Here is a 14,108-nt window from a genome sequence, read left to right as displayed (position 1 = left end):
ATAAAACAATTCACCCAAAGAAGAAGAGCTGTACCGTGTGGTGCTAGAAACAATCCATGTCAGTGCCGTGTCCATCACACAGAGGATGATGGACATCTGAGCTGGGGGTGACCACCCCTATCAGTACTCACTCTCCAGGGGGACACTGAGCAGCAGGGAGGCCCAGCTGCACCTTGCTGTACATTCTGTTCCTCTCACCCCACTTCCGTTCTCCCTCAGTCACTTCCCCTTGGGGAAGCCTCGGTTCCGGAGCTATCATTGGAGCCGCTAAGACTCTCACTAAGACTAACCATAAAGTCATCACTGTTGCCTCATTTCAAACTGGGGCACAGGCAGTTCCGGCAATGCTGCTGGAGTGCCGGAGGGGTAGAATTGGACCCTGTTCTTCAAATTTCCCATCATCACAAAGCTCGGTGCGACCTCCCGGATTTCCACTAGTTAGTCAACCTTCGAAGGTCAGCATGGGCTTGCCTTACTTCAAGTTGCTTCTTGTTTAGGAGCAATGCGTCCTGGACTGTCACCCGATGGCCCGTGGCTTGGCAGTGGCCCCTGCGTCTCTTTCTTGGTGGCATGTGAAAATGTCACTGTTACTAATACGGATATTTCACACCTGAAAGACCAGACCCTCCCAATTTACAGGGACATGCTCTCGAGTGGCTGTCTGTCTTAATGTTACATTTTAACACATGCCTACATTGCATTTGTTCACAACAGGCAGGGGTGGGTCAAATTCACTTTGCCAAGAAAAACAGAATAAAAGCCCTTTCTTGGCATATGAAACTATAGATTGGTAAAAAAAATCACTTAGGAATTTTAAAAAAGCACATTTAAATAAAGTAAGTAAAATATCTTAAAAATAGTGCCAGGTGATGGTGGCCCACGCCTTTAAACCCAGCATTTGGGAGGAAGAGGCAGTTGGATCTCTGTGAGTTCGAGGCCAGCCTGGGCTACAGAGCAAGATCTGGGACAGGCACCAAAACTACACAGAGAGACCCTGTCTCAAAAAACAAAACAAACAAACAACAACAAAAATCTTAAAAATAAAACACTTAAGTTACATACTGAATTATTTCATTTAAGAACAACAATCAATCTGGTGTGTAATTATGCACACACACAACCACACCCATCCTCCGAGGAAAGGGCTGGGGTTCGACTCAATGGTAATGCGCTGGACTGCCACGGATGAGGTGGCCTAGTCTTCAAGTCAAATACCACACAAACAAAAATTAAAGGAATACATCTATCACCCAATAATGGAACATTCTAGAAGGTGACAAATGAGAGTTCTAAAAACAACAAAAAAATTTTTTTTAAATTACTTTCTTTCCTCTATTCATCTGTAAAGTTAAAACTTATTTTTATTTATTTATTTTTTTTTAAAGCTTGAAGGTGCCCTTGGTTCTTTTAACAAAAATAAAACCGCTCTGAACGAAGTTATCCACAAAACAGGAAGCTGGAGTAATTTCACAGAAGCAGACTGTACACTCTGCTTGGGTCACCGCACAGCGGAAGTTATCCTGAGCGCCCTCATCATATGCTCTGACACCCTGGTGAATCCCCAGACACAGAAATCCAGTGAGAGCCATGGGGAGCCAAGGAGGTGCCCACCTCCATGCGGTACTGGCAGAAAAACGGGGTCGGGGGTGGGGCAGCTCAGCTTTTACTGCAAACAGTTCCTGTGCTGCTTGCCTGCAGAAACACTGACTCAGTAAGGCAGGAAGTATATGAAGACCCAGGGTGAGCTTCGACTGTTTACACAGTTTAGAGAAAGAGAAGCTGTGTCTTTTCACTCTGAGTTCTAAAAGTTTATACACTCATCCCTCTTCTCCCTGCAGGATGCTCTCCTCAGGGAGCACACAAGGGCAGTCAGAGCAACTAGTTAGCATGGGAAAGAAACACTTGAGATCCCCTCTTATTTTCAAGTAAAAAGAACTCAAGTTCTCCTACTTCCCAGAGACTGGCACTGGCGCCCTCGTGTGGGAGGGAGTGGAACACCCCCGTGGCGCACACAAACTTTGGTACCATGTGATTCATTCCTGGCTCCTGCATCCTCTGTGGTGTGGTGGATGGCATTGGCAAAATTTAAACTAAATTCTCCCTCAAAGAGTTAGAGATTTTTCTACAAGGAACCGCTGACAGAAAACACAGGCAATCCAGAACATGTCCACATGGCCCTGTTCCTGGTAATGATACTTTAAGCACGTCTGAGAACAATGGTATATGGCTCAGAGAAGGGAAGAAGTCATGGAATATGGATGTGTACTCGCTGCTGTTACTGATGATTTGTTATCTGACACATTAGCTAATAATGTAAGAAGTCTTTGCTCTTCACAAGACTGGGGGTCACACTAAAAAACCCTCTCAGAACAGTGCTTGACATATAACTAATAGTACCTAACCGTTGGTTGTTATGGCTTCAAAATATTGCCTTTGACGATGAAAAATTTATTATTTTTACAATTGGAAAATAAATATATTCTATATGAATACACAATAGTCTGATTACATGTCAATAAGTTTTTTTTTTTAAAATACATTGAGAATACATTCAAAAAATATTGTTTTTTATTTTAACAGATGGAGGAGTGACTACTAATCTGGAAATAGCCGTCCTAAGGGAAAGTGTCATCTCTTCGGATGCCAGTACTCTGCACATTCGATATTTGCTTTTTCCCCCCTGCCTTGTAAATGATTCAGTATTTATGGGACAAGGCCATGCCAGCAGCCTGGAAGGAGTCTCTTGAATGTGCAGATCTGCAGTCCCACTTTGAATGATATTCTGGTTGTTGTTGTTTTTTGCTTTTGTGTGTGTGTGTGTGTGTGTGTGTGTGTGTGTTTTAAGACAGGGTTTCTCTGTAGCTTTAGAGCCTGTCCTGGACTAGCTCTGTAGACCAGGCTGGCCTTGAACTCACAGAGATCCGCCTGCCTCTGGCTCCCGAGTGCTGGGATTACAGGCGTGTGCCACCACCGCCCAGCCTGGTTGCTTTTACTAACAGCTGCTCATGAACTTGGAGGACAGTTCCCTCTCCGTTCTCATCACTGTTCCCCATGGGGGAAACACGGAGATTGCATTCTCCCAAACGCCGGCTCTGTCTGGTTTGACGTCTGTAATGCGTCCAGCCAGTTTTCAAAATCCCAGTGCCAGTACAACAATGCAGGGCCCAGGGCAGCTCTAGCAGCCCTGCCACCCATGGGGACTTTCAACCCCACAGTAACACACTAAGTGAGAAGTGGGCAGAGGTGAGGGCAATTGAGCAACACCATGCAAGTCTATCTCAGGCCCCCATTCTCTGGTGTCCACTGACATGGACATTTGGCATGTTCATTTTTTACTATACCTTCTTTTAAAAAAGGAAGTTACTTAGAGATCTTTCCATTGTTGTGGGAAATAATCTTGATATTTTTTAATATCTCAGTGAGGATGCTGTTTGTCATAAGATAGTAAAAGCTTCCATTTAAGCATTATATAGTTTCCTGCATTGTAAGATTTGCCATAGGGAGGAGGGGAGCTGCTGAGGAACTCAGTCTGAATGAGTTCTCAGCCACTACATGTCCCTCCCCTAGGACCTGGTCTCCACATTTTCTTGACATGCGCAGAGTCAGAGGAAAAAGTCAACAGTGACTTAAAGGCCATTGCTACTGTTTTCTAAGCTCCACCTCTGCAGGGAGCACACTGCCTCGAGCACCAAGAACTGCCAAAGACTGTTCCCCATGGGGGAAACAGGGAGATTGGGGACCAGAAGACTTTTATCTGAATGCCCTGTGGCTGGAAATGCTCTTGCAGAGAGCGGATTGAAGCAATGGCAACCTGAGGGGAAGAGCTAACAGCCCCATGTTCTGTTCCATTTCCCTCTCCCCTCAGATTCTGCTCCTGCATGCCTGGAATCCCCACTGCTGCCCAGTCCTCAGCTGAGAAAGATAATCTGCTCGCTCTCTCTTCCCTGCTGATGAACTCTGTCCAGATGCTGACACAGCCATCTCCTGTTATTGTAATCAGACACTGAACTAACAGACATCGAAACCACAGACTTTGATGCACTTTCCCCAAATTAAACAACATAAGGGTGCTCTTAAGGAAATGACCTTAGAGGGCATGTGTCCCCAAGGGGAGTCTCAAGCTCAAAACAATCCCCAATTCAAATAAGGAGTACTGTGTGTGTGTGTGTGTGTGTGTGTGTGTGTGTGTGTGTGTGTGAGGGGGGGAGAGGGGGGGAGAGAGAGAGAGGAGAGAGGGGAAGAGAAAGAGAGAGGGAGGGAGAGGGAGGGAGGGAAGGAGAGAGGGAGAGAGAATGAATGAATGAATGAATGAATGAATGAATGAATATCTAGTGCTGGCCACAATATCCTGAAAATTTTCAAGCGTTATAATAAAGGCATGCAAGTTTTAAAAATTTCTTTTTTTGGAGACAGATTCTCACTATGTAGCCCTGACTGGCCTGAAACTTGCTCTGTAGACCAAGCTGGCCTCAAAATCACAAAGGCCCAGCTGTTTTGCCTCCCAATGCAGAGAATGTGCCACTGTTCCCAGCCTGGCATGTACTTCTTCACAGTAAGGTTTTAAGACGCTCATAAGGGTAACTTCTTCCTTGGGAAGGCAATCTGGAGGGATTACTCTTTTTTTTTTTTTTTTCCCCAATTTTATCTCATTCCTGGGATCAGACACTTGGGGGCTGCCAAGCAAAAGCTCTTGGGAAGTCTATGTTTATACACATTGGTACTATACTCTCTATGATAAGTAAGAGCTCTCTGAAACCTTTCAAATACACAGTAAAGAGAACCCAGTGATACTGCGCATTTCTTTGAATCAGTCCAGTTGACTGAAAGGCTTTCAGTAGTGGGTGAGAGGCTGCATGCACATCATTCTCAACACTCCGAAGACCCTGGTAACGCTGTTTCCAGATCCCCTTCTCTCCCAGCTGACCAACCCTTGGTTTACAGGACAGTAATCAGAGGGATGGGGACGTTAAGAGGCCTGCACACCACAGAGGAGGATCTCTTGCCCATCTGCCCCTTTGGGGGCTCTGTGGCTTTTCATGTGCACACTGTATACATGTGGTCCAGGTATGCGCGAAGCCCCACCTTCCCCTGTGATGGACAACGCTCTTGCCTTTACAAGCACCTCAGCGGACAGCCACCACTTCTTGGCCTCGTGGCTGAGGTCACGTGTAGACCTTCTCCCCCTTAGTCTTCTAAAGAGAAGCTTTACTTGTTTCTTATGAAGTATATCATCCAACTGTTAATTGAGAAATAAAATGGAACCTACACCCACCATAGATCAATCCAGTGTAATGGTATCTATTCCCCTGATTTTCTTCCAACTATTAATCCTTTCCACTTCTTTCACTTCACCATGTAGGTCTCTTTTATGTTTTACGATTTCTTTTGAACGCAGCGTCTGTAACTTCTGATGTCTGACTTAACACGAACCTGAACCGGATCTGTGGCTTCCTTCTCAGAAGTGAGGCGCCACTCTCAGGCTTTCTGCCCAAGAGGAGATTCCATTCCTCTCCTGCACACTCCACGAGGGAGTCAACAATAGCAGAAGGTAATGCTATATTATTTTACCCACCCCAAATATTTACTGAGATACCATCTCTCTACATAGGCCTGGCTGTCCTAGAACTCACTCTGTAGACCAGGCTGGCATTGAACTCACAGAGATCCACCTGCCTCTGCCTCCCCAGTGCTGGGATTAAAGGTGTGTAGTACCATGCCTGGCTCAAAGGTTGATTTATTTGAAAATAAAAGGTTTAAGTTGACTTATTTGGCGGGCAGACTACTTGTATTAATGGGATCAAATAATGCCTTAAACTTCATAGCAAGCCAGGCAGTGGTGGCACACACCTTTAATCCCAGCACTTGTGAGGCAGAGGCAGGTGGATCTCTGTGAGTTCAAGGTCAGCCTGGTCTACAGAGCAAGATCCAGGACAGGACTGTTATACAGAGAAACCCTGTCTAGAGAAACTCTGTCTCGAAAAAACCAAAAAAAAAATTAAATAAAAATAAAAAATCTTTCTAGCAGATAGTAATTATCTCTAGTGAGAGAAGTCATTTCATTGTTACTTACGAATGCTACTGTCATGCAGTGTAAGAGATGTTATCAAATATGAAGTCAGAGCTTGGCTGTGCATCTGACTTTGCTGACGAAGCACATCTATAATGCTTTTTCTTCCCATTAGATAGTCCATGTCACCTGAGAATCATCTTTGGGTGTTCTCGAGTCTCTAAGGAGGTTGTACAGATTATGTAATGCATGGAGTCTTTTGGAAACATGCACTTCAAGTATTATTAAGTTCACTGTGGACACAGAGGCCAGGAAAGGGGGAAGAGGTTAAGCCTTTGTATTGAGTGGGGGGCCACATCATCCCCTTTGAGGTTCTTTATGTTGCTAAGCTGTGGAGGCCCGCAGAGGTTTCGGAGTGAGATCTGAGCTTGCTTTACCCAGCAGGGCTGCATAAGGGGATGACTTGACCATGTGTGTAGTTACCAGGTGATTGGAAGGGTCTGCGCTTGGCTGTGCAAGCGGGAGGTCTTTGTTCTACCCCTTGGTATTCCTATAAAAAGCCCTTCTGAAGAGACAGGAGGGGCTGGTGGATATTGATCCAGGCCCTCCCGAGGCTATCCTGTGTTTCTGTTTCTTTCCCCTATTTCTTTCTATCTAAATATTTCTAACTTCTCCCTCCTCAAGAGTACCCTGGGGAAAAAGTGGGAGCGGGTCTCTAGGAGAGAAATAGGTAGGCCTTCCACACTAAGCCCTCTGTTTGCATGTGAGACAATGTAGCTGTTACTAATCATGTTCCATTTTTGGCTTACAATATGCCCATTTCCCCATCCATATCTCCTTGATCTCTGTGTGACCTATGCCACAATAACTTCTTTCTTCTTTTTCCTTAACAATCCTCCTTTTGCAGTGGCTTACATGACAATGACCTCCACGGGCTCATAGATTGGAATACTTGGTCCCTGGCTAATGGAACTGTTTGGGAAGGATTAGGAGGTGTGGCCTTGTTGGAGAAGGTATGTCCCTGGGGGTGGGATTGGAGGTTTCAAACGACTTCCATCACACCCAGTTATGTCTCTCTGCCTCATGCTTGGGGCGGGGGTCAGATGTGAGCTCTCAGCCACTGTTCCAGCACCACGCCTACCTGCCAGCTACCATGCTCCCTGCCATGATGATCATGGACTCACCCTTTGGAGCCATGACCCCCAACTGAAATGCTTTCTTTTATAAGTTGCCTTGGTCATGACAATAGAAAAGCAACTAAGACATTTTTTCCTTTTTGGATTATTTAGGACCCATCTCCATTTGTACCCTTCTTCCCTCTCGCTTTCATGCCCTTTCGGGGTAGACACCGACATTTCAGCTCTAGTCTCTGAAGTTGGAACTTCCTGAAATCTAAACTCTCTAGGCTTGCCTGTGAGCCCCAACCCTTTCTACCCTCCTAGAGAACATTTCCACCTGGAAAGGTACAGTCAGTCTGCTCACACTCCAGGCACCACCTCCGCCCACCCCCTTACCTTCTTCACCTGTCCAGCACACTGTCGGAAGCCTCCTCCATCTTCAATTCCTCCTTACCTCAGGTGGTCAGGGGTCTGGTCCCTTCGGGTTTTCTTTCTCACACCAGCTCTTCCGGCTGTCCCTTCACTCCAATCTTTGCCTCATTTTAAGCTTTCATCATTTCTCACCTGCTGTGTCAGGAGCCCCGTAGCTGTCATCCCAGCATCCTCTAGACCACTACTGTCCTAATTCATCTTGTCAGGGCTAAAACCACTCGGTTAAAGCCCCGGCTTATTACGACATCTGCTAAATGTCATGTCTGATGCTTGTTGCTCTTGTCTTACTATAATTGTCCTGGCAGGAGTGAAGGTATTTCTAAAGAGACACTCGGCCACTTCCTGTCAACTATCTAATTATTGAGACAAAGTACCAAAATGGACATGAATTTCCCCAGGAATCTCACTCTGGGAGAAAGGAAAAGCTGAAGCCCTTGTGCCAGCCAAAGGGGAAGCCTATCTCCAAGGAATAGAGTTCACACTATTCTGACAACTTGTCAGAACACCTTACAGTGATGGCCAGGACCAGACTTTGCCTAGGACTGCTTAATTATGTCTACTCATGCCCCTCTGGTTAACCTGAACTTCATGTCAGGACTCTGAAGATGAAATGAAGGTGGAGGATGTGGGGGACTAGTCACCGTCCTCTTTGAGCCTACTGTGGTCACATTGGACAAATCTCCTTCTATTTCCACTATGACTTTGTCCCTTTAATTGGTTTACTGAGGATGAGTGGCTGAGCCCAACTTGTTAATGCGCCAGGGCCCAGGTTCAGACCCTAACAACTCACCATTAATATCATTTGGTTTGTGTTCCTTTCCAAAGTGCACATGCCCTGCCTCAGGGACTCTCTTAAAACCTGTCTCTACCTACGCACCTTCCTTTAATCCAATGGTTCTCAACCTTCCTAATGCTGCAACCCTTTAATACAGTTCCTCATGCTGTGGTGACCCCCAACCATAAAATGATTTTTGTTGCTACTTCATAACTGTAATTTTGCTACTGTTATGAATCATAATCATGATCATCTGATCTGTAGGACATCTGATATGAAACCCCTGTGGAAGGGTCGCTCGACTTTCGAAGGGGTCAGTGTTATTATTCCTAGCCACGTCTGGAGTCCTATGACGGCATACGCTGTCAGCAGTCAGGCAAAATGCTTAGTCACTCCAGGGCTTTCTGTCCTAAGTAATCTGCACACAGCATGATCACATAGTCTATACACATGCATGGTGTAGCTACAGTAAGCCCATATATGCATGCATATAAAAGCAGGCTCTACCTGCTCCCCCGCGATTTCTCTCCCTCTTGCCAAAGGTAGTGTGCACCCCACCTTCTTTCTTTTCGGTAGGCCTTCCCATCCCACCCTTTCCCTTCCCTAAAAAAAACTCTTATAGTGGGTTCCGTTGTACCTCGTGTTTTCTCACACCCAGTAAATAATACCAACAAATAAATCACAGTCACAACCCACAGGTTGAGAACCACTGCTTTAATCAGAAACACTCCTTTCTAATATTGGCTTATTAAACAACTTGCTTTTCTTTATTTTCTACTTCTTTTTGTTTTACTGGGGATGGAATCCAGGGCCTGACAGGCATGATAGATGCGTGGCAGGCACATCATCTACCACCAAGTTCTGCTCCCTCCTCTGTACTATTCTTCATTTATTTTGTTGTTATTGTTTTTCAAGACAGGTTTTCTCTGTGTAGCCCTGGCTGTCCTGGAACTCACTCTGGAGACCAGGCTAGCATAGATCCTCCTGCCTCTGCCTCCCGAGTGATGGGATTAAAGGCGTGTGCCACCAGTGCCCGGCCCCCTCCTGTTCACTTTTCAAGATCACAGTTCAGATGTCACTTTCTCTAGGAGGCACTCCATCAGACCACCAGATGTGGTGATATACTGTGTACTGGAATAAAGCTTGCCTGAGGATCAGAGGACAGAGCCAGCCACTACATTACACATAGAGGCCAGACAGTGGTGGCACACACCCTTAATCCTATCACTCAGGAGGCTGAGATATGTCTGGATCTCCGTGAGGTCAAGGCCACACTGGAAACAGAGCCAGGCTGTGGTGGCACACACCTTTAATCCCAGTACTGGGAAACACACACACACACACACACACACACACACACACACACACACACACATGCCTTTAATCCCAGGAAGTGACATGGCTGGGTGGAGAAAGGTATATGAGGTATGAGAGACAGGAACTAAAGCAGTTCACCTGAGTAAGGACTCAGAGGATTTCAGTCTGAGGATTCATGGAGTTGGTAAGGTGAGGTTGGCTGTGGCTTGCTCTGTTTCTCTGATATTTCAGCTTTCATCCCAATATCTGGCTCCAGATTTTTTATTACAAGACTATCTAAGATCGGAACAACATCCAGTGGCCAGTCTGGGTCAGGCTTCCGTAGAAGCTGGGTTTCTTATCTTCCTTGCACTACTAACCCCATCACACCATCTCAGCTTAGTGATCTCTCTCCTCCTGCTCCAGCAGGAGTGGAGTCATACAGAGCTCATGTCACCCCAGGGCTCAGCTCATTGGCTTGGTGATCGATATGTCTGCAGGCTGAAGGGAGGGGATCACAGGGAAGCAGGCAGAGTCGGCCTCATTTGTCTCCCCCTGATGGTTTCTGGCTGTGGGTCCTATACTGTCACAGTCCTTCCTTCCAGCCTTCCTTTTTGAAGCGTCTAATACATTATCATTAGCTACAGTTTTCCAACTGTGCTATGAGCCTGGGTCTTACATTCTCACTTGCTCCCTTAAGTGCTATTATATGTGAGTTTGACTCTTAAGGGATGCTTTCTAAAAGCGAGGGGGGGGGGGCGATCACTGACCTTTACAAATCAGTGTCCCCAGCATCTGGAGCTGGTAAAGTCTGCAGTCGGTGTACAAGCCAAAGACCCAAAGGTGACCTTCCTGCTCCTGCCTGATTTCTGCATCACACTTTCATGACAAAGCTTTTCTGTGTCTCTGCTCCAACCACTGGAGCCTCTTGGCTCACTCATGAGGACTCAGGGCCTGCTCTTATATCCAGGTCTCTGCAATGGCCCATAATGATAGCATGCTCTTCTTCCAAATCACACCTTCTCAGAGACGTCTTCCATGGCCACCCTGCTATCTTCCACCGTGTCCAATTCCGCCATTTTCTTAACAGCCTTCATCACCTGGCCCTTCATCACTCTACTTTTTGTTTTTATTTTTTGAGACACAGTTTCTCTGGATAGCCCTGGCTGTCCTGGAACTTGTCTAGACCAGGGCTAGCCTGAAACTCAGAGAACAGCAGCTGCCTCTGTCTTCCAAATGCTCGGTTTAAAGGAGGGTGTCACCAGGCCAGGCTACCCTCTACATTTAACTGCTTCTTTCAGTGACTGTAAATGCCTCATGGGTAAGTAGTTTTGTGTCTATGCATCCCGATGAATCCCCAACATCTCATTCTTGGTACACAGCAACTGATGTCACGGGGCCTTCTAGAGAACAGCTCCAACAACAGCAAAAGGGAAGACACAATTAAAACAATGTTTAAGGGATTCACACATATTCTCTAATGAATATATATGTTATATATATGTTGTGTAAATATGTGTGTATATATATGTGTGTGTGTGTGTGTGTGTATGTGTGTGTGTGTACACATGTATATATACATGTATAAAGGGCTAATAAACACACAGAAATACAGTACCATGGGGCTGGAGAGATGGCTTTCTGCTTTATCAGGAAGCTGGAATTCAGACTCCAGCATCCACATAAACACCTGTAACTCCAAATCCAAAGGATCTGATATCCACTTATATCCTCTGTGGATACCATCTCTCTCTCTCTCTCTCTCTCTCTCTCTCTCTCTCTCTCACACACACACACACACACACACACACACACACACACACACACGTACACTGTGCATGTGCCTATATCAATAAAATAATAAAAGGCTTAAAATATAGTACCATTATTCAAAACTACAATGAACTACCACCACAAATATACTAGGATAGCTATTATTAAGAAAAAAGGAAAAGAATATAAAAGTTCTGGCAAAGACAAGAAACTGGAACCTTATGGCATTGTGGGTGGGAATGTAAGATGGTGCAGCCCGTGGAAAATAAAACTGCCAGTTAAAAAAAAAATTAAACAGAAATTATGCTGCTAGGTAGACATCCAAAAGAAATGAAGGTGGAATCTTTTTTTTTTTTTTCTTTTTTCTTTTTTGGTTTTTGAGACAGGGTTTCTCTGTGTAGCTTTGCACCTTTCCTGGAACTAACTTGGTAGTCCAGGCTGGCCTCGAACTCATAGAGATCCACCTGGCTTTGCCTCCCGAGTGCTGGGATTAAAGGCGTGTGCCACTACCAGCTGGGTAAGGAGGTGGAATCTTAATAAAGTGTTTGTACACAACACCGTGTCCATCCACAGGTGAGCAGTAAACAAGAGGAGGAAGATGTTTAGGATGGAAAGTTCTTCAACCTTCGGAGGCGACTCATACCACAACCTGGATAACCCAAAGATGTTATCCTGAATCCCAAAATAAGGTGGATACAACATGACAAATATTGTTGATTTCCCCTTGTTTTAGCCACCTACAGTGGTCAAATTTATGAGAAAGAAAACAGAATTGTGACTGCCAAGGGCCCAGGGGAAGGCAGAATGGAGAATCAGTGTGCACGTACACATCTTCTCCTCCTCCGCCATTTTTTTTTTTTTTTTTGATAGGGGTCTCTGCGTAGCCCTGGCTATCCGGGAACTCTCTCTGTAGACCAGCTTGGCCTCAAACTCACAGAGATCCACCTGCCTCTGCCTCCCCAAGTACTGGGCTCAAAGACACACACCACCACCACCCTGGGAAACATCTTTTTGAGAAGATGAAAAAGTTCCAGAGGTGGGTCAGGGTGATGGTTGCACAAATACGTGAATGCCACTGAACTGTACACCTAAAATGGTTAAGATGGTAAATGTGACGTTACCTACATTTGCCTACAATTAAAAAGGAATGGAGGAGATAAATGGATGGCCTGTTGGGTCCACTCTGTCTAGCTCCTTCTTGCTCCTTCCAGGAGTACGCGTCTCACACGGATTCAGAACCATCATTGCAAGGCTCGGGGCTCCACCCCAAGAGCACACATCCTGTTCCCACTGTCTCTATGGAAACATTACTTCAGGCTCTACTTCTAAGAGGAATGGATTAGTAGAAGAAAAACCTGAAAAACCTCCACAAACTGGCCTGGGGACAATGTCCAGGCATTTCATTATCAGCAGTGGCTCTCAGTTTCTGAGCTCTATCGAGCAATAATTCCACCCTCACAAGTGGAAGTGAGTCCAAGAACGACATAACCCCCATTCACAAGGGAATAAACACGAAATCCAGTGACTGAAGAATAAACACGAAATCCAGTGACTGAAGAGGGACTGCCTGCCTTAGAGATCGATCATTAACGTCCTAAGGATTAAGACAGGTTTTTATTTTCTGTGTATGAGTATGTATGTGCACCACATGCACACAGTATCCACAGAGGACAGGGTATCAGATCCCCTGGAACTGGAGTTATGGATAGTTGTGAGCTGCCATGTGGCTGCTGGGAATGGAAACTGGGTTCTTTACTACAAGACCTAGTGTTCTTAACCACTGAGCTCTCTCTCCAGCCCTATGTTAAGAATTTCTTCATCAATGACTGGCTCAGATTTTTCCACAGACTAGTATTAGATTTCACAGTCCCGACCAGTTCCCTTCTACCATCTGGCAGTTATGGGGAAAAAAAAAAAAGGCTAAAAGAATAAGCATGTATCTGAACATAAACGAGCTAGTTAAATCTCAGATGGCCTGAGCCATCTTGCTGCAGAGCTCACGCACGTCACCATTATCATCCTGCCCCCTCCAGTCAAGACCTGACTTTGGTTCTCTGGGAAAGACCTCATCCTATGCTTCCTTCAGCTCAAACAGGTGCTAAGCAACCCCAAAGGTCGCTACGCTTCCCGACTCCAAACTGATCTCAATCCTTTCACTATTTTCTGAGCCTAAATGAAACAAGACACTCTTTTCTAGGCTAAGAAGGAACGCGTAGATCTTCTAAAATTCTGTATATTTTATATATAAAATGAAATCGACTAAAGATTCCTCGAACAAATAGCCACATGTGGGCCATCTCAGTTAATGTGCCCTGAATTTTTCCACAGGGCACTTCTCCACGGGACTGAAAGATCTGCTGATCCACAGGGTTGGTGACCCCTGCATCCTCCTCCAAGGGGTTCTGCAGATCTTTCGGAGACGATGTCTACTTTGTTCTCCAGACACTGGCAAGAGGGGATGGTACCCTGGGGCTTGTCATCAGGAGGGCGTTTGCTTTGCCAAGGCCACCCCATAGGCTGCAAGGGCCTTTGGCCAATGGAAACAAATATTAACTTGGAAGAATTTTAGGAACAGGCTCCAACTCGCCAAGTATAACAGACAGAAAAGGGAAAGACAGTCACAGTCATAGCTGGGCTCTGAGCCAACAGCTGGAGTTTCTTCTACCCCTTACAAAAGGTTTTTAGGTCACTTCCTCCACAAAAACAT

General features: G+C 45.6%; 1 protein-coding gene across 1 annotated transcript in view; it reads right to left on the bottom strand.

The window, feature by feature from the left end:
* The window catches only part of Ppm1h (protein phosphatase, Mg2+/Mn2+ dependent 1H), a 274,493-nt gene that overhangs the window by 150,337 nt on the left and 110,048 nt on the right, over window positions 1-14,108 (bottom strand). The gene's annotated exons all lie outside the window — the stretch shown is intronic.

This window comes from Onychomys torridus, chromosome 20 (assembly GCF_903995425.1).
Source record: "Onychomys torridus chromosome 20, mOncTor1.1, whole genome shotgun sequence".
NCBI classification, from domain to species: Eukaryota; Metazoa; Chordata; class Mammalia; order Rodentia; family Cricetidae; genus Onychomys; species Onychomys torridus.
This window is presented reverse-complemented; position numbering and strand designations above follow the sequence as displayed.